Source organism: Mya arenaria, chromosome 8 (assembly GCF_026914265.1).
Source record: "Mya arenaria isolate MELC-2E11 chromosome 8, ASM2691426v1".
NCBI classification, from domain to species: Eukaryota; Metazoa; Mollusca; class Bivalvia; order Myida; family Myidae; genus Mya; species Mya arenaria.
This window is the reverse complement of record NC_069129.1, coordinates 7,851,673-7,870,626: the sequence shown is the minus strand read 5'-3', so window position 1 is coordinate 7,870,626 and position 18,954 is coordinate 7,851,673. Positions and strand designations below refer to the sequence as shown.

Here is an 18,954-nt window from a genome sequence, read left to right as displayed (position 1 = left end):
GTGAATTTTTTTCTTAAAGTAAATGTCAAACATCAAAACAAATATTCTCATGTCTTACCATTTTAACAACTTTTTTATTTTTTTCTTATTTTTATTGGCATGAAATTAACCATTTATTATGTAAATGTTTGAAAACCAGTGATAAAAGAATGCTGAAAAAAAGGATTTGATCGCAGATTCCATATTTTTGATCAAAAAATGATGTTTTATGTTGAAAAACTCACTCTTCTTAAAGTCTTAGAAATGCTTATAGCCACTAAACATTAATTTTCGAACATAAAGATGAAAACTGCGATCTGATCTTTTGTCAGCAGTCTTATATCACTGGATTCCAGACATTAACACAAAATTTGCTAATTCGATTCAAGACAAAACTTTCAAAAGTTGTCCAAACAGTCAATCTGTGTGAGTGCAGCTTTTAATGTCCTTATGTTTTTACAGTGCTTTTTTTTACTTTAAAGGAACACAACTTAAAAACTACTTTAAACAATCAATATTGGGAAATGAGCATCTATCAGTATTAATAAGTGGTCAACATACTATTTGCAAATACCTTTATTTCAGTAAATAAACAGCCGTCCGTTAGTAATCTGCTGAAGTGGTAGTTATAAACAGTGTTAGTGGGTAGTTTACACAATATATTGTAGATCACTAAACTGTAAATGATTGTGAGTATGTTCTTACACAAAATAGATTGTTATGAGACAAGTGTGTTACATCAAACCATTTATTTTTGTAAGATCATACTAACAACCTTTAACCATCATGAAATGTTTTTACATTGCACTTTAAAAATAAATACTTTTTTACAATTGTTTGCATGGGTAAGCAATTACAATTGTTTGCATGGGTAAGCAATTAACTATCTACATAAGTCAATAAGTAGAAATTATAAATGGACTGATATTGATAAAGTTCACAGAAAACATTTGAAGAATTTTGTTTATCTTGATAAAATGTTGACAAGGTCTAAATGTATCAATAAGTGTTAACATCTGTTCAAGATAAAACTTTTTTATTTTAAACACAGGCAGATAATGTTTTTTTTACATCAAATCAAAATGAATGACACTAAGCTTTTTGACAATCAAGATTTTTTATTTTTTTTAATTATGGTATCAGACGTAGAAATAAGCCTCTCTTTTCAATGAGTCACTAAAAAGTGTAGGGTCGGGAGGATAAAATAGCGTTGGTCGGATAAGTGGAGACGAACTGGTTTCTTTACGCCTTACAACTGAACACTATAGTCTTAAGCTGAGCTAAAATTCTAGAAGGTGCCGTGGTACTTTCTGGAAATTAACATCACAATAATACAATAACCTGTACAATTATAATGCACAACCAATGCAGATATTAATTCTTTCTAAAAGTTGCTGCATCATGCTTACTAGCTTAATCGAATTTCAACAATGTCACCAAACTTTCCCTAATACTTCACTAATAAGACTGGAATTGAATCTATTAGACAAAAAATCACAAAAAAGTGCAATTTTCATTGAGAGGGAGATCTTGAAGTATTAGCTTAAGTAATTCTATATCATGAGTGTCCTTGGTTTAAATTAAATGAATTGTTATGTATTTTATATATTCTTATTGAGTTGAATAAGATACAGTCTGTGCATCGGCAATGAGAATGTGGGTCATACACAGACATCTGTGCGTCCCAAATGAGAATGTGGGTCAAACAAGGATGTCTGTACGTCCCAAATGAAAATGTGGATCATACAAGGAAGTCTGTGCATCCCAAATGAGAATGTAAGTCATACAAGGAAGTCTGTGGGTCCCAAATGAGAATGCTGGTTATACAAGGACGTTTGAGCATCCCAAATGAGGATGTGGGTCATACAACGAAGTCTGTGCATCCCCAATGAGAATATGGGTCATAAAAGGACATCTTTGCATCCCCAATGAGAATTTGGGTCATACCATGAAGAATTATGTGCGTCCCAATGAGAATCTGGGTCATAAAATTACCTCTGTGCATCCCTAATGAGAATCTGGGTCATACAAAGAAGTATGTGCATCCCAAATGAGAATGTGGGTCATACAAGGAGGTCTGTGGGTCCCAAATGAGCATGTGGGTCATACAAGGACGTCTGCAGGTCCCAAATGAGAATGGGGGTCATACAAGGAAGTCTGTGGGTCCCAAATGAGAATGTGGCTCATATAAAGAAGGTCTGTGTGTCCCAAATGAGAATGTGGGTCAAACAATGAAGTTTGTGTGTCCCAAATGAGAATGTGGGTAATACAATGAAGTCTTGGGTCCCAAATGAGAATGTTGCTCATAGAAAGAAGTCTGTGGGGCCCAAATGAAAATGTGGGTCATACAAGGACGTCTGTGTGCCCAAAATGAGAATGTGGGTCATACAAAGGTTGGTGTGTCCCAAATCAGAATGAGGGTCATACAAAGAAGGTCTGTGTTTCCAAATTAGAATGTTGGTCATACAATGAAGTGTGTGTCCCAAATGAGAATGTGGGTCATACCATGAAGTATGTGTGTCCCAAATGAGAATGTGGGTCATATAATGAAGTATCTGTGTCCCAAATGAGAATGTGGGTCATATAATGAAGTGTGTGTCCCAAATGAGAATGTGGGTCATACCATGAAGTATGTGTGTCCCAAATGAGAATGTGGGTCATACCATGAAGTATGTGTGTCCCAAATGAGAATGTGGGTCATATAATGGAGTATGTGTGTCCCAAATGAGAATTTTGCTCATACAAGGAAGTTTTTGTGTCCCAAATGAGAATGTGGGTCAAACAAGGAAGTATGTGTGTCTCGAATTAAGTATGTAGGACATATTATAGTAATGTGTGGGTCCCACAAATAATTATGTGAGTCTAATAGTAATGTGTGGGTCCCACAAATAATTATGTGAGTCTAATGATGAAGTCTGTAGGTCCCACTGTAATGAGATGGTCCTACAGACTTATCTGAGGGTCAATAAGTCTGTGGGTCAGACATTGTTGTCGTCTGTGAGTCATTCAAGTTATGTGTATTTATCACACATCCAATTTAGTAATATGCAGTCCTTAAATAAAGTAATGTTTGGATCACACAAAGTAATAAAATTTATGTTGGTCAGACAAACAAGTATCCTGGTCAAACAAAGAAATCATTAGGCCAAAAGAAGAATTTTGTAGTCACACAAAATAGTCTATAGGGTCACACACAGTAGTTTGTGGGTCACATGAAGTAGTCTTAGGTGCACAGAAAGTAGTCTATGGGGAGCATCAAGAAGGGTTACATCATTTTGTGGAAAACAAACACTCGTATCTTTAAATATATATTTTACCACAATTCTAAATTCAAGAATCGTGTGTTCATGTTGTGTCAATAATTATAAGGCAGTACAATAAGCTTACACTGAGCTTAAGTACATTTTAACCCTAACTTCTGTACAAGCTTATGTTCTATATAAACGAAATTAACAGTGTTAGTATTATATTGAAAACAAAGTTAAACAATATTAAGTGTAATTTAAAGCTGCTATCCAAACAATTTTAAACACATGTTTTAGCTGTATGATAATGATATAATTGTTTTCTCAAATTTCATACTGCAGTACAGAGGAATGTGCTGTAGATTGGTACAAATTCGTGCTGAACTTGTTTGTGGAATATTGTAGTTGTTTATACGTGGTGTATTTTCTGCAAGGTTAAAAATAAGGCCTTACTTAACTTTAGGTTTATTTCTGGTTAGGGCCTAAAAAGATTATGAGTCAATTGGTAGGGATTTTTCATTACCTTTTTTAAGCATGCTAAACATTTTCTTCGATAATATTAGTTCCTCATATTTCAGGTCAGATTAACATTTATATTTTGTTGACAGACTGCAAACCCTTTCGGACCCTTTTTGGAATCCATTTTTTTTTTTATAATTTTTGAGAAAAAGAAACTGGTTGATGATAAATGTAATTTAACGTAGTTGATTGGAAAACCGAAAAAAAACTCTATAATGCCTAATGATTATATAAAAAGATTACTCAAATCATAAATTTTTCATTTTACATTTTTCATTTTTATTTAGCAAAGTAAATATAATGTTTGTAATGCCATGGAGACAAAACAAGTTAATTTTGAGTTAACAAAAATAAATCCTCCCAAAATTACATGAGCTTACAGTAGTTTAGAATAAAGAAGTTGGTTTAAATAAATAAATTAGGAAAGTCTGTTGTAAATGTGCTGGCTAAAAAAAATAAGTATTTAAGTGCAGCTAGCCTTAAGAGTTTAAACTGATTATGAAATAATTCTGAATTATTATACATCACGCGACCTGCCCATGGTAATTTCTCATATACCCATCATGGGCAATTTCTTACTGTCACACTGACAGTACCATTTTGACCGGTTGACATTATTACTGTCACATAGCACGCGTGCCTAAAAATAGGCATGTGGGGTTTCCCAAGTCTGAGGTGGTAAGCGCTTATTAAAATGTGTTGTAAATCTGGTACCTTCCAGTGTTTGCCATAATTTCCAAACGACATTTGCAGAATAATGTCAGCTAATGTAAACAAACAATAATTACAGAATAAATTGATTAAACTTGAAAGTTGTGTAATGGTAAAAATCTTATATAATTATGTATATAAATGTAACTGTGTTCGGTATAATAAAATAAATAGTGCATGGCTTCCAGTGTGACAGTACAAATTGTCAACATTCAGGTAAATACTGTTACCCAAAGCTTCGCCTCGGGTAATAGTATTTCCCTCATGTTGACAATATGTACTGTCACACTGAAAGCCATGCAATATTTATATATTATTGACTTATCATTTTATCATGTGCTTACATACAACACTTTTACCAAAATCTTTTGTGAGAAAGTAATAAACATAACTTAAAAATTCAGGCAGATGTTGGTTATTATTATGTGACAGGGAATTGGGCCTACAAAAATGGTTTGGTTAGGGGACATCCTTTTCAAAAATAGGTAGGGTAGGTATAGCCTTTTTCTATTATTATTTTTTTTATTATAAGAAAGCCATTTTCAACATTGGAGAATGGTGTTAAAGTAATCTTCTGTATAAAACATTCAAGGTTATAAACAGCACATTAAATTAAAAAAAAAAAAATCTAAAAAAACGGTAGGTAGGGTCGGGTAACCTGAACCAAACGGGGTTATTTAAGGCCTTGACAGTAAATGACGAGCAACCATGCATTATATCATAAATACAGAAAGTACATTGCTTAAAAGCTTACATAATTTAACTATGTTTTTTTTAAGAATTACATCATGTGTTTGAATTATTTTGGTTAATATTTATTTTAAATGCTATTTTAAAATGGCTCTGTGTCTACATGAGTTCAATACATACATTTTTTAATGCTTGTATATCCAACTTTATGCCGTCATAAAATGATCTTCACATTATTATAACAATAAAATCCACTGACATTATTATCGTAAATTTAACATACATACCCTCAAATATATAAAATATATTTTGTTCACTATCATCTCATAAAAGCAACATGATCAAACGTCAAAAATAACTTTAGTTCATTGAAATATCCAGCAGCAAAGCAGGGAACCGAAGAAATGACTGTGTGACTCAAATTTAGTTATTTTATTGCTAATTTGTAGGTTAAAATGATATAATATATAAAGACCCACCTACTTAGATTAAAAGAGAAGATTATATATCACGGATCAGTTTGGGAGGGGGGGGGGGGGGCGGTTCAATGATTTGGCTTTGAGAGGGCATAATTTGACATGCATCATAAAAAATGTATGGTCCTTTCCCCAAATTAGCTGAAAAAAACCCTGCTTAAATCTATTAGGTTTTGGTTTCTTCCAAATATGGGTCAACTCATTTAACTGCGATTCAAAGATTGTTATGTGGTGATAACTTAATGTTGAGACATCTGAGCTTTAAACATTGTTGTGAGGTAATACCTTAATGTTGAGAAAACTGAAATGCAAAGATTGTCATGAGGTAGTACCTTAATGTTAAGACATCTGAGATTCAAAGATTGTAAGGAGGCAATACCTTAATGCTGGGACTGTTGTCTGTATGCCGAGTTGTATCATTCTGAAAATAAAAGAAAACTGTATCAATCGCTATACTTGGAAAGAGGGTCAACTGACCAATGAAAACTAAAACGTGATGAATATTGGTTTAAATAGCTTATAAAGTGTAAAGATGATGTAAACTTCTGCAGTGAAACAAAACAAAGGTTGCACTGCAATATTCAAGTGATTCAAATACCCATACGCCCCCCCCTCCTCCACCCCCACCTCCATCCAAGACATTTCCATCCTCTCCATGCAAGACATCCCCCCCCTCTCCATCCCAGATATTCCTCCATAACCCTCAAAGACATTCCTCCCCTTCCACCCAAGCGAAGGCCTGCATTTGTACCTGCACCCAAGCAAGACATTTTGCAAACACCCTCACTTCCTAAATGACAATTTTTACCCCCTTACCTCAACACACTTTCCCAATGATATTTTGCCTCCCCCCTTTTCCAAATAGCATTCAAACATAGCTTTTTATTTCCCAGAAACGTTGACACATATGAGTCAAGCAGTTTGTATCTGTGCACAGAAGATGTAATCAACACCTACAACATCAGCAAAATTGTGAGATTCCCCTACTTAAGCTTGGAAGAAAGTGCTGACACATTCCTGACAGTAACATCCATAGATTTCAGCATGCAGCATATCATGATGTTATTGATTTAAAGATTGATCATTTTTTCATGTGTTCATGCTGTTTGAATTCAAGAAGGCACACCAGCAAATTTCATAAATCTACTCAAATGCAAACTGGGCCTCACACAGTTTCCCTTTCAAAAATACCTCATATATGATTTAAAATACCATTTCCAAAGTACGTACAACAAAAAAGGAGGCCTCCAACTTTATGCTAATTATAATGCTAGGGGGATTAAAATTGTTTTGTCCGAGTTAATATTTAATAGGTGATTCATGCTCGGATTAAGACATTAAAATATATATCTTCACTTCTAATATTCTACAGGTTTGATAAAAATGAAAATGTTTGGGCAATATTCTCTTAGCCTTCAAAGAAACAGATAAGGGGGATAATAGCATGAATACATTTTAAATTTGCCAACAATGATATCAAATCTGACATCTGCTTGTATCAGTATAAACAATTTTTTTTATTAGAACAAACCATAACTTGGATAAAGTTTTTGACTGTTTTGAGAACTACTGTTTTGACCAAATCGAAGATCGTCGATTAACCAGTCTAGAATTAACTCCTAAGCAGTGATCTCCCTTGATGAGCATAGTGTTTTATAATGCAAAGGGAAGTATTAAAGCGCTGTGTGGTGTTTTTGATCATGTCAAGCAGATCGTTCATTTACGTGTATTGAATGTACTTAAATGTTCATTGAATATAATAATTGAAAATACTTTTATGTTTTGTATTCAATGCACCAGTTCACTTTAAAAATCCCCAATAAATTTCATTAAATGAAACCAAGGTGTAAAATACACCCTTAAAAAATTACACAAGTACACTTCAGTAAAAAGGTTATCTGTAGTTTAGAGACTTATGAAAGAAGTTGACCAAATAGCCCCCCCCCCCCAAAAAAATAGATACTTAAAACTTATACAGGGAGCTTTATGAATACAGTGTTTTAACGAATTGTCAGTCCTGAAAAAAATAGCCAGGGGTGACTGTTCCAGTAGGAGGGATTCATGCCCAAAGTTAGGGGTCAAAAGACTTAAACCCTTTTTGAAATTGATATTTCACTGTATTTGCTACTGTTTTTGATGCTTGTGTCCCAGCAAGAAAAACAAAAATCTTAACAATTGTACAATAGTCTGAAGTTAAATGCTTTCAATCAAGATTTCACGATTAATACTGAACTTTAAAAATCTATAATTATTACACATGAACAGATTAATGATAAATTATATTTAGAAAACAAACTGTCTGTTATAAGTGCAACTGCCAAATATTATTATTAATATCAAAGCTATCTTTTAATACCTGTAGAGTATAATAATTCGTTTGTTTAGTTAAAGTATGATATATTACTTAATTAGGAGAACTCCTGTATACCTGTACGTTCACAATACTGCAGCAAATGCAACCACAAACATCAAAGGTACAGAAATACACTAAGTATTTACATATCCTTAACACTAATATGTTTCCATAAATAACCTGATGAAAAAAATCTTTGACTATTCAACCATATCTGTATTACAAATTTATATCTTTCTTATGAATCATTCGCCTTAAAGGACACTGCCTTTTTTTGAAAACTAAGTTCAAAGTAGACCATCTTAAAGCTGCACTCTCACAGATTGATCGTTTTGACAGCTTTTTTTTTTTTGTCTTGGAATAAGCCAATTTTGGCATATATGTCTGGAATCCAGTGATTTAAGATTGCTGACAAAAGATCAGATCACAGCTCATCATATTTACATTCTAAAATTAATATTTTATGGCTATGAGCATTACCAACACTTTCAGAAAAATTAAATTTTCGGGAGTTTACCAAACAATTGGATCTGTTTTATGATGAATTAACTAATATGACTGAACTGTAGGCATTGATGCCAAAATCAGCCGAATCTGAGACAAATAATAGTGTCAAAACGGACAATCTGTGAGAGTGCAGCTTTAAAAAAACAGCATTCTGAAATCAAATTATGGTCAATGATCTCTTTAAAATGGTTATATAGAATTAAATCAAGCTTGATTTTTTTCTGATTTTTTGTAATATATGCCGTACATTTTAAGTTTTCCACATTTAGTCAGCAGTCATTTTATGAAGCGATGAACACTCGAACTCATTTTAAATTGACAGGCGGTTGAAAAGCTTCCATAGATTTCTTCACATATTTAACAATTACCATTTATCAAACATCATTATATAAATCACATACTTCAATGGAGACAAGTCATCTACCGAGACAATTCGTCTGCTGGGACAAGTGCTTTGACACAATAATCACAGACTCATCTTGAAATCATCATGATTTAAGATACTTTTTTGTGCACTTCATGTTTAAGGCAAATAGTTATTTAGGCCAATATAAATTATTTGCTAGATTTTCATCTAAAAAAAATTTTTTATTTGGGCAGGGGTTACCTTTTTTTCTTAGAGGACTGTTTCACAGTTGAATATGTGTTCATGCTAGCAATTAATTTATAGTCGCCTTATGCTCCAAATGCCAATAGGTATGGGGTTTTCCCAAATGATGAATAAAAATTCCCAATCAAAAAACTGTGTGACCTTGAACTTTGAGGTAGGTTCGAGGGTCTTGCAAAAACTCTGAGTGTGACCTTGAACTTTGAGGTAGGTTCGAGGGTCTTGCAATGCGATGCACCACCTTTATGCAATGAATGCATGTGTCGAATACTTTAAATAAAACCCCTCCCTGCATGACAAAGTTACAGCCAAGACAAAGAAAACTGGACGATCGGTGCAATTTTAATATGCCCGCCTTTGGTGACACAAAAAAACATATACATTACCTCTCCATATCAAAACTTGTACTTACTATTAAAAGTAACCCTATTTTATTACATGGCAGCCTGAGATTTAGAAAAAGTCCCAGGTTCTTTTCTGTAAACTTTGTAATGATAAATCTGACCCAAATTCATATCAAACCAGAGAAACAAAGCATATCAAAGAGGCCAAAACACATCAACAGTCTACATCTATAAAATTCCCCTACATTTTCTCATGATAAGTCACTTGGTGCTATGCTCATTGGCGTAGCTCTATCTATATGCACTGTAGTCAGCAATTACAACATAAAACAGCAATTTGAGTGGTACGATCATGATCTTGATATATCATTTTAAAGATTACATATAAGCTAACTCAAATATGCATATTTTTCAAAATTCCCTATTTTTTTCATAAAAAAGGCCCTTTGAAACGATTTTTTTTTTTAAATTGTCCAAAAACTTATGTAATAAAATGAAGCATATTATAAAAGTGTATGATTCCATGCATGAGCATTATTATGTAGATTTATTTTCAGTCCTAAAGATGCTGGAAGGTGGTAAGTTGATCCCTCAAATTAAAGGGGCATTCAACACTTCCCCCAATTTTAAAAAAATATTGTAAGTGTAACAGAATTCAGTATCTTATTTCATTCAGCTTTATAACTTGGTTAAACTTTAACTCATAAACCAAAACACAGCTTATCAAATAATTTCCTTAAACAGTTTCAGAACACGTCAAAATGGGAATACACAAACATTGAGCTGTTATATTGTTCCAGAAAATGGGTCATGAGAGTTCAAGTCCTTGTTCAATCCCCTCACTGAGGATCAAGAGCATTTGCCCCTGTTCACCATTCTGGCAGAATCAAGAGCAGTTGCCCCTGTACACCACCATCCTGGCAGAATCAAGAGCAGTTGCCCTTGTTAACCACCCTGCCAGATTCAAGAGCATTTGCCCTTGTTAACCAGCATGGCAGAATCAAGAGCATTTGCCCCCTGTACATCACCCTGGCAGATTCAAGACCATTTGCCCCTGTACTACACTCTGGCAGATTCAAGAGCATTTGCCCCTGTACACCACCCTGCCAGATTCAAGAGCATTTGTCCCTGTACACCACACTAGCAGATTCAAGCGCATTTGCCCCTGTACACCACCCTGGCAGATTCAAGACCATTTGCCCCTGTACACCACCCTGCCAGATTCAAGACCATTTGCCCCTGTACACCACCCTGCCAGATTCAAGAGCAGTTGCCCCTGTACACCAACCTGGCAGATTCAAGAGCATTTGCCCCTCTACACCACCCTGGCAGATTCAAGAGCATTTGCCCCTGTACACCACCCTGGCAGATTCAAGACCATTTGCCCCTCTACACCACCCTGGCAGATTCAAGAGCATTTGCCCCTCTACACCACCCTGGCAGATTCAAGACCATTTGCCCCTGTACACCACCCTGGCAGATTCAAGAGCATTTGCCCCTCTACACCACCCTGGCAGATTCAAGAGCATTTGCCCCTGTACACCACCCTGGCAGATTCAAGACCATTTGCCCCTCTACACCACCCTGGCAGATTCAAGACCATTTGCCCCTGTACACCACCCTGGCAGATTCAAAAGCATTTGCCCCTCTACACCACCCTGGCAGATTCAAGAGCATTTGCCCCAGTACACAACCCTGGCAGATTCAAAAGCATTTGCCCCTCTACACCACCCTGGCAGATTCAAGATCATTTGCCCCTCTACACCACCCTGGCAGATTCATAAGCATTTGCCCCTCTACACCACCCTGGCAGATTCAAGAGCATTTGCCCCAGTACACCACCCTAGCAGATTCAAGCGCATTTGCCCCTCTACAATACCCTGGCAGATTCAAAAGCATTTGCTCCTGTTCAACCCCCTAGCTGGATGAAGAGCAAGTGCCCCTGTAAATCCCCCCCCTAGCAGGATGAAGAGCATGTGCCCCTGGAAAAAACATCTTGCTGTACCCACAAGGTTTTATATTCTAAACATTTGAAACATTTCCAAAGCACTGTTTCTTTCAGTCTGTTTCAAAAACTGGCACAATGTTTAAACATTTCCATGGCAACTAGTTTCTGTTTTATATCAAAGTATCCTGTCATTTCCAAACTCTACGGCCAGAAACTCTTGTTTCAGTTTGTGAATTTCCTTATCGCGATATAACAGCATGCTTCGATAAAAATCTAACATGTGCTGTTACCATTCCAATTGAAAACTAATACATTCAAATCATATATCATTAAATGCCAGTAACAAAAACTGCTGTTTCAAATCATCAGCTGACGTTTCAGGTTAAAACAGCAACTGGATAAACTGAACACTAAATATGCTATTGAATTAATATCAAAAAGTTGGAAATTATTAATTAAACAAGACACTAGTGTAGATGTTTTTTCCAACCAATTTATGGCAAAAAATTGGCCCCATTCCCATTGACGAAACCTATTAAAAATCCTAAATGTGAAAATAAAACATTTATTTAATGTTTGCTTTTCAATTTATTTAAAAAAAAAAAAAACAATTTGGTGAAATGGAAGATTTGGTGATTTGGTATATTCTTGAAGAAAACTTTTTTATCACATTTTTTTCCCTTTTCTGCCAATTTTTTTAAGCATTCATGCTCATTTCTTGGCATAATTGGAATTCTGAATCAATGTTAAAATAATCTAATCCTAAATGCTCCGGCCATGTTCCCAAAATGGTGAGAAAAACATTGCACTACATGTATTTTTTTTAAATGAAAACTTATAACGGTAATATTTAAACTACAGTGTCTTAAGTTGCTTTAATTCAAAGACAATTTATCAATGTTAAAAATTTTACTTTTTTGAACTGTTGAGCAGTTGAATAGTGAAAATGTTCATGTCACAGTATGAGTAACCCTAGTAACATTGAAAGCCAGTACAGACAGAGTATGGTTCATATTTCACTTCAGATTTATAATACAAATTGTCAATCAATTGCATTTCTGATCTTTTACTTGGATATTGTAAAACAAATCTTTTAAAAGGAATGAAAGTATACCAAAACAAGAGCACCGCAGAGCGATGGTAAAAAAGGGGCATCATTCTACAATCATTAAAACCAGAATAATAAGCCTCGCTATACAAATGTGTATTGTCTCTGGCAACATGCGTACAAAGTTCCATAAGAATATTGTGAAGGACTTTCAGAGTAAAAGCCAAGTTTTTTCAAAATGTCGATTATGACAGCAACTACACAACAATTTGGTTTACTTAAACCCAACAATTTGTTTTACTGAAAATTATTTGAGGCAAATTATTAGCGGGGTTTAAGCACAAATATTCTAAGTGACACAGATAAAACCTTTCTGACTTCACCGCTTGTCATCAACAGTTAAGGAAAGACCAATATTAAGGAGGCAAGGATGAGTTAGTGCATTTTACATATTTACATTAACAATAGTGTTCAATTTATATTGATTAACCATTATATTATTTTTGCATGGATTAAGTTTTTTTATTAACACCATCATGAGGCTTCTATTATAATACGATATATTAAAGGGAGGTAATGAAACATAAAAATCTATTATTATAAAGCAACTTAATAACTTTGTTTCTTAAAGGGACTATACACCAGATTGGCACCAAAAAAAGTTTTTTTTCTGTAACAAATCTCAGGACAATTATTTAATGAAATGTTCTACTCTTTGATATCATAATTGTAAAAAAAATATACCAAAATGTAAAAAAAATTGTGTCGGAGACGGTGTTCGAACCGGTGTCGCAAAATTTGCAGTCCAGCGTTGTTTCCCATGTGCTTCGAAGGCTTACGCTAAACAGATGGAATTTTTAAGCTTAGATATACTAACTTGGTAATATCACGTGATAACATCGACTAGCCAATCACGCATAAGGAATGAATTCTACTAGGTAGACATACCTAGTAATCTTTTTTAATGGAAAAATATGAAAAACAGTGCAAAATAAATCAATTGTAAACTATTCGGTACTTCAGTTAGTAAGTTTCAATGCATTGTACACATCAATACCAAGATTATGTCAGTTTTCAACAATTTTCTTTTTTTTTCCTATTACATCATACGGAGTGCAGCCCTTTAAAATACATAATGTTAATCTAATGTAAAAAAAGTGAAATTTAAAAAAAAAAACTTACAATTTTGTTACTTTAAATAAGAGTTTGCCAGTAGCAATTTTTAGTACAATCGATGGATGGCTTACCTTAAACACACACAAGGAACAGTTCTTTGTACAAAAAAAATACCATTAATCTTGCTAACTTCTCATTCATTCCGTATTTTGCTTGAAGCAACTGTACATTCATGTTTTTTTATGACAACAGATGCATTTTTCATGGTCCAGATTCACCCTAATTCTCTACATAAATGACAGGATAACTAACTATTACACCAATCTTTCATTAATAGCTTATGTCAAGGCAATGTTTACTGCAACCACATGTTAAAGGTCTAGTAATTATGTTGACTTGCATTCAATACAGTTTTCATAGGTAATAAGCCTTTTTTCCCAAGGATTGTCACCATTCAACACACAGTACTTGTAATTATGAAAGGAATATCTTAATCCATTTTTGGGGCCAAATTATGCACCACAAAAAGCAACTTAAAACTGTCTAGACAAGAGCACCGTTCAGAACTGCAAACACTCTGCAGTTATTTTTTTCAGAAATAAGGGCCATACTATTTACAATTACTGCTGTCAGAGTTCAGTTTGTTTTCGGCCTTTTTGGGGCTAAAAATCGTACCCAAATCCCATTTTGAAAGTTATTACTTTTCCCCTACCCAGGTAAAAAAATCCCCTTTAAAACAAAGCAAAAACATTTTGGAGGAGAATTGACTTCTAAACATTTAGCAAATGCAGCATTAAGGTGGCATTCATGAATATGATCATAGGTCCTTTGAATAAAGGTTTGAAAACAAATTGATCATTATAAGAATCATGTTAGTATTTTTCCCCTTTTGGAAAATGGTGATATTTTTCTCTTTTCAAATGGCCCTGACACCATTCCCTTAAAAATGGAAAACTCAGTTGTTTGCCTTACTCTACAATAACATGTGCATAGTAGGCAAGATGTGTACCAAGTTTCAATTGACTTCCTTGAATATTTTTGCAAATTTGTTTGATCATTGAATTTGCAAATTTGTTGGATCAAAAAAAGGGGGCATAACTCAACAATTATCGAAGTCAGATTTATGGGCCTTGCTTAACATGTGTGTTTTATCATTGGCAAATCTGTTATAACTTTCAGTTGAATGTTAATTTTTTATAATAACAGCCAAGGTTAAATTTCTGCATGACACCTACCAGGATGCAGGCAACGCCGCGGACAACAAGGCTATCACTGTGACTGCATGTTCTTCGAAGAACTATAAATCAATACATTGAGCAGAACTTAAAAAAAAACATACTGTGATACATTATAAACATACTGTGATACATTATAAACATACTGTGATACATTAAAAACATACTGTGATACATTAAAAACATACTGTGATACATTATAAACATACTGTGATACATTATAAACATACTGTGATACATTATAAACATACTGTGATACATTATAAACATACTGTGATACATTATAAACATACTGTGATACATTATAAACATACTGTGATACATTATAAACATACTGTGATACATTATAAACATACTGTGATACATTATAAACATACTGTGATACATTATAAACATACTGTGATACATTATAAACATACTGTGATACATTATAAACATACTGTGATACATTATAAACATACTGTGATACATTATAAACATACTGTGATACATTATAAACATACTGTGATACATATTCCTTTTCATTTGATACGGAAGAAAACCCAACTCATTCAAAATTATCACTCTTCTATTTAACATTGCTGTTTCTCACAACGGGAATACAATGAACTAATAATACCTCAATTTCTATGTATAAATTTTTGAGTTTCAGCTGGAAAACACCCTCAAAATAAGATTCAGGTATCAGTTTGGGCACAGGACCCTTAAAACACAAAGTGATCAGATTTTTTTTATATAAAATTTTAAAAAATCTTTATATTTATGGTTTTAGCAAAATAGTTATGGAAGGGTGCTCCACCCTGTTCTATTTTGGTGGCCCTCTCTACCCTCATGGAGACCCGCATGGGCTCCCTCCTGCCGTCAAAGAATTAAATGCTTAAAAGACTAAATATTAGTCACAATTTTTTTTATTAGTACCTGTAATAAGATTATATGTGCAAACTTTACATATTCGGTGGTTTAAACCTAAAATTACTTCAATAAAACAGTTCCTAACACTTTTGGTGATATTCATAATGTTCAAGTTCTTAAATACAGCCCGATACAATGTGCCCTTTTCTCCTTTAGTACTCTGTCTTCTGCAGCACCCTATAAGTTGTCCCCAATGAAATATTGAGACTTTTACGTCTGGAATATTGCATTCATGTGCATTATTTTCATATTGTTCCTCAGTTACTGATATTCACAAAAAGTAAACTTTAACAATTTTAGAGGGGGCGAGCGCCGGGTGTCCCTCAGTCTAAACCCCTAGTTCCCTGTCCTTTTTAAAAACCTGGCTAAAACCCTACATATTTAATTATCATCAGTTCAGGTTTCAGTAACAGTTTCCCAGAAAATGCTCATAGATCATCATTACTTATAAAACTATGAATATATTTGATGTAGTGTTGATGCATGGCCACAAGTGTTCAAACACATAAGTACAAAAACATGTCAAACCACAAAATGTTATCTTGAGTAGTAAGGCCTAAAAAACACATTTGGTTTGGGTTACCCGATCAGACCTATGAAATAGTCGATGACCCTACCATTTTTATAGAGTGTTTTAATATGTAGTTTAACACCTTTAATGATTTATAAAGAATATTACTTTAACACCATTCTCCAATATTACAATGTTCTTATATAAAGCCTAACAAGTATAAAAAAAATAAAAAGCCTACCTACCCTACCTATTATTAAAAAGGATGTAACCCTAACCAAATCATTTTTTGGGGGGGGGGGGGGGGGCTAAGTACATGTAGCTAGAAAATGGGCTTAGAATTATGTTGCAGCCAAATTTTTACAAAAGAATAAACAACATCAGCCAAAAGATGATCAAAAGCAACAACATATTATTTTTTTCATAATTGAATAGCATTGAAAATGGACATGCTGTATAACGACGTCATTTGTAAATTTATCTACGTGCTTAAAATCATCAAATTAGTAAAATTTATGATAGAAATAGAATAAAACATAAAATTTTGAGGTCAATCATTATGAACTTTATTCAACTGGTTTAAATTCAAATCTTGGCACGTTTCATCAACTTTAAAAAACTTGTTAAATCAATTGTGATATCCTACATACATACTTTAACAACGTAATTGTACGTAATTATTTTCCTATTGCAAAACGTGAAGTTTCAGATATTCTAACAAAAACTGTAATCACTTCTACAAAGTACAAAAACTGTGAGTATTAACATTGAAACTGTTTGATGAAGACAATTCAGTTTGCTAATGAGTAAGTAGAATTACCAAAAACCTCAAAAATAATGAAGTGAAGAATTGTCAACGACAGGCTTAACGATTTGATGACCAAAAAATTAAAGAAATCAATTTCTTATCAACAATTTTTTAAACAGTTTATAAAATAACAAAGCGTCCATGACAGCTTTTAGCAGATGATAATGCTTTGTTGTTTCAAAACACTTGAAGTAAATATTCATAAATTTATACAGTTGTCACCACACATTAAATTTATCATTTATTCAGTTTCTTTAATTTTCCTGCAAAACTGAGGTGTCATCAACATCAAAGAAATATAGTCATACAAGATTGTTTTCAACTTGTGTGTGGTCAGATGTTTGTTTATAGTATATTATATGTACAGTATGTGAAAAAGCATAGAAGAATACCTTTGATGTCATAGTTTCTTCTTGACTGTCTTCAAAGGACTCAGGTATTCAAAATATAGCTCTAAGTACAACATCATGTCTAATTAATATCATGATGTGAACAGGAGCTTAGCTCTGCTTGGTCACTTGTTTGAGGTTGATTGTCATTTTATGGTGACCAAAGTAAACTAGGCGAAAACCAATTATACCAAGAAATGAACAAAAATGCTTTGCATATTATACAGAAAAAGTTAAAGAAATATTATCAAGTTTGTTTCTTTAATAATACACCAACTCTTTCATACACAAACTGTTAAGGGGTGTAATTTTTTTGTGAAAAGATAAAAAAAAAATGAGAATTTTAAAGCTTTGGGAATGTTTATGAAACATTTTGGGATTATTTTACTCCAGCAGTTCAGGTGATCACGGTGCATATCAAATAATATTGATGGGTCGTATACACATGTAAGCTGTCATTGTTGTAAATATAACAGTACCCGGGTCATAAGCATCAACACACTTAGGATTTAAATTTCCCTAGTGACACAGAGTTCAAAATTCAAGCGCCCAATGCTGGAACATTGAAACAGCCTGCATAAGGCCCTGCACATTTGTGACAAACTGGAATGTTCAAATGTTAATCAGAGCTGAGCAAAAATAAACAAATGTATAACCATTCTGTCATATGAATAGGTTTTCCACGAAACACTGAAATGATGTGCATGAACCATCTTTCCAGGTAGCTAAGACAGTAGAGCAACTTGATTGTTTTCTGATGGTCATCAGTGCAAGTCCTTTGGTGAACTTTGAAGTGTGTGCAAATTAGAATTACACACAAACAAACAAGTAGTGAGTCATTCATATCTGCCAATTGCCATATCAGTATATGTCATGAACTAAAAGTAAAAAACTAATCCTGCAATTTCCAAAAAAATGAATGTTATCAACAAAAAGAGAATTTTTTCAGGTGAAATAAAATACAATTTCAAATTTCTTATTTAATTAGTCATCAGTTGCTCAAAAGAAATCGAGTGATTTCACTTAAATTCCTATACAATTAAATAAATATGTAGGTCAACAACTTCAATAAGTTTTCTTTGGCGTAGGTCAACTGTTCTAAAAAGTTCGTTTAATGTTTATAAAACGCAGCGACAACAGCTAAAACTCATACCCGTCGTAGTTAAGTTAAAAAAATATTAAACTTCACCATCATTACCACAATTAATTAATCCGTTCTTGTCCAATTCTTGAAAATATAACTTGTAATTGTCTCGTAATGCTAGGGAGCATCCATCTTGGGTGACGTCATTAAAACAGGTGCTCCAATGTTAGACACGAAACATTACCAAAGAATTTTAACCAAAAGCATTTGGACAGAATTATTTCCCTTGCAATATTCAGCTAAAATTGTCGAATGACCTCTTGCTGGTCTACAAGATAATAAACTACAACTGTAATTGTATCTCAGGGTCACACATTTTCATAAACCTCGTTTTAAAGCATTCCTTCTATTATTTTCGGAAATCAATTAAAAAATGTCCTGTAACTGAATTCCGTTCGATGGGTGCACCGTA

General features: G+C 33.7%; 1 protein-coding gene across 1 annotated transcript in view; it reads right to left on the bottom strand.

The window, feature by feature from the left end:
- Positions 1 to 18,685, bottom strand: part of LOC128242901 (mitogen-activated protein kinase kinase kinase 2-like) — a 75,062-nt gene extending 56,377 nt beyond the window's left edge. The window contains exons 1-2 of the mRNA XM_052960324.1: positions 18,597 to 18,685; positions 6,000 to 6,041 (exon numbers count right to left, since the gene is read on the bottom strand). The gene's annotated coding sequence lies outside the window, so the exon portion shown is untranslated. The remainder of the gene's footprint in view (positions 1 to 5,999; positions 6,042 to 18,596) is intronic.
- Positions 18,686 to 18,954: the final 269 nt, after the last annotated feature.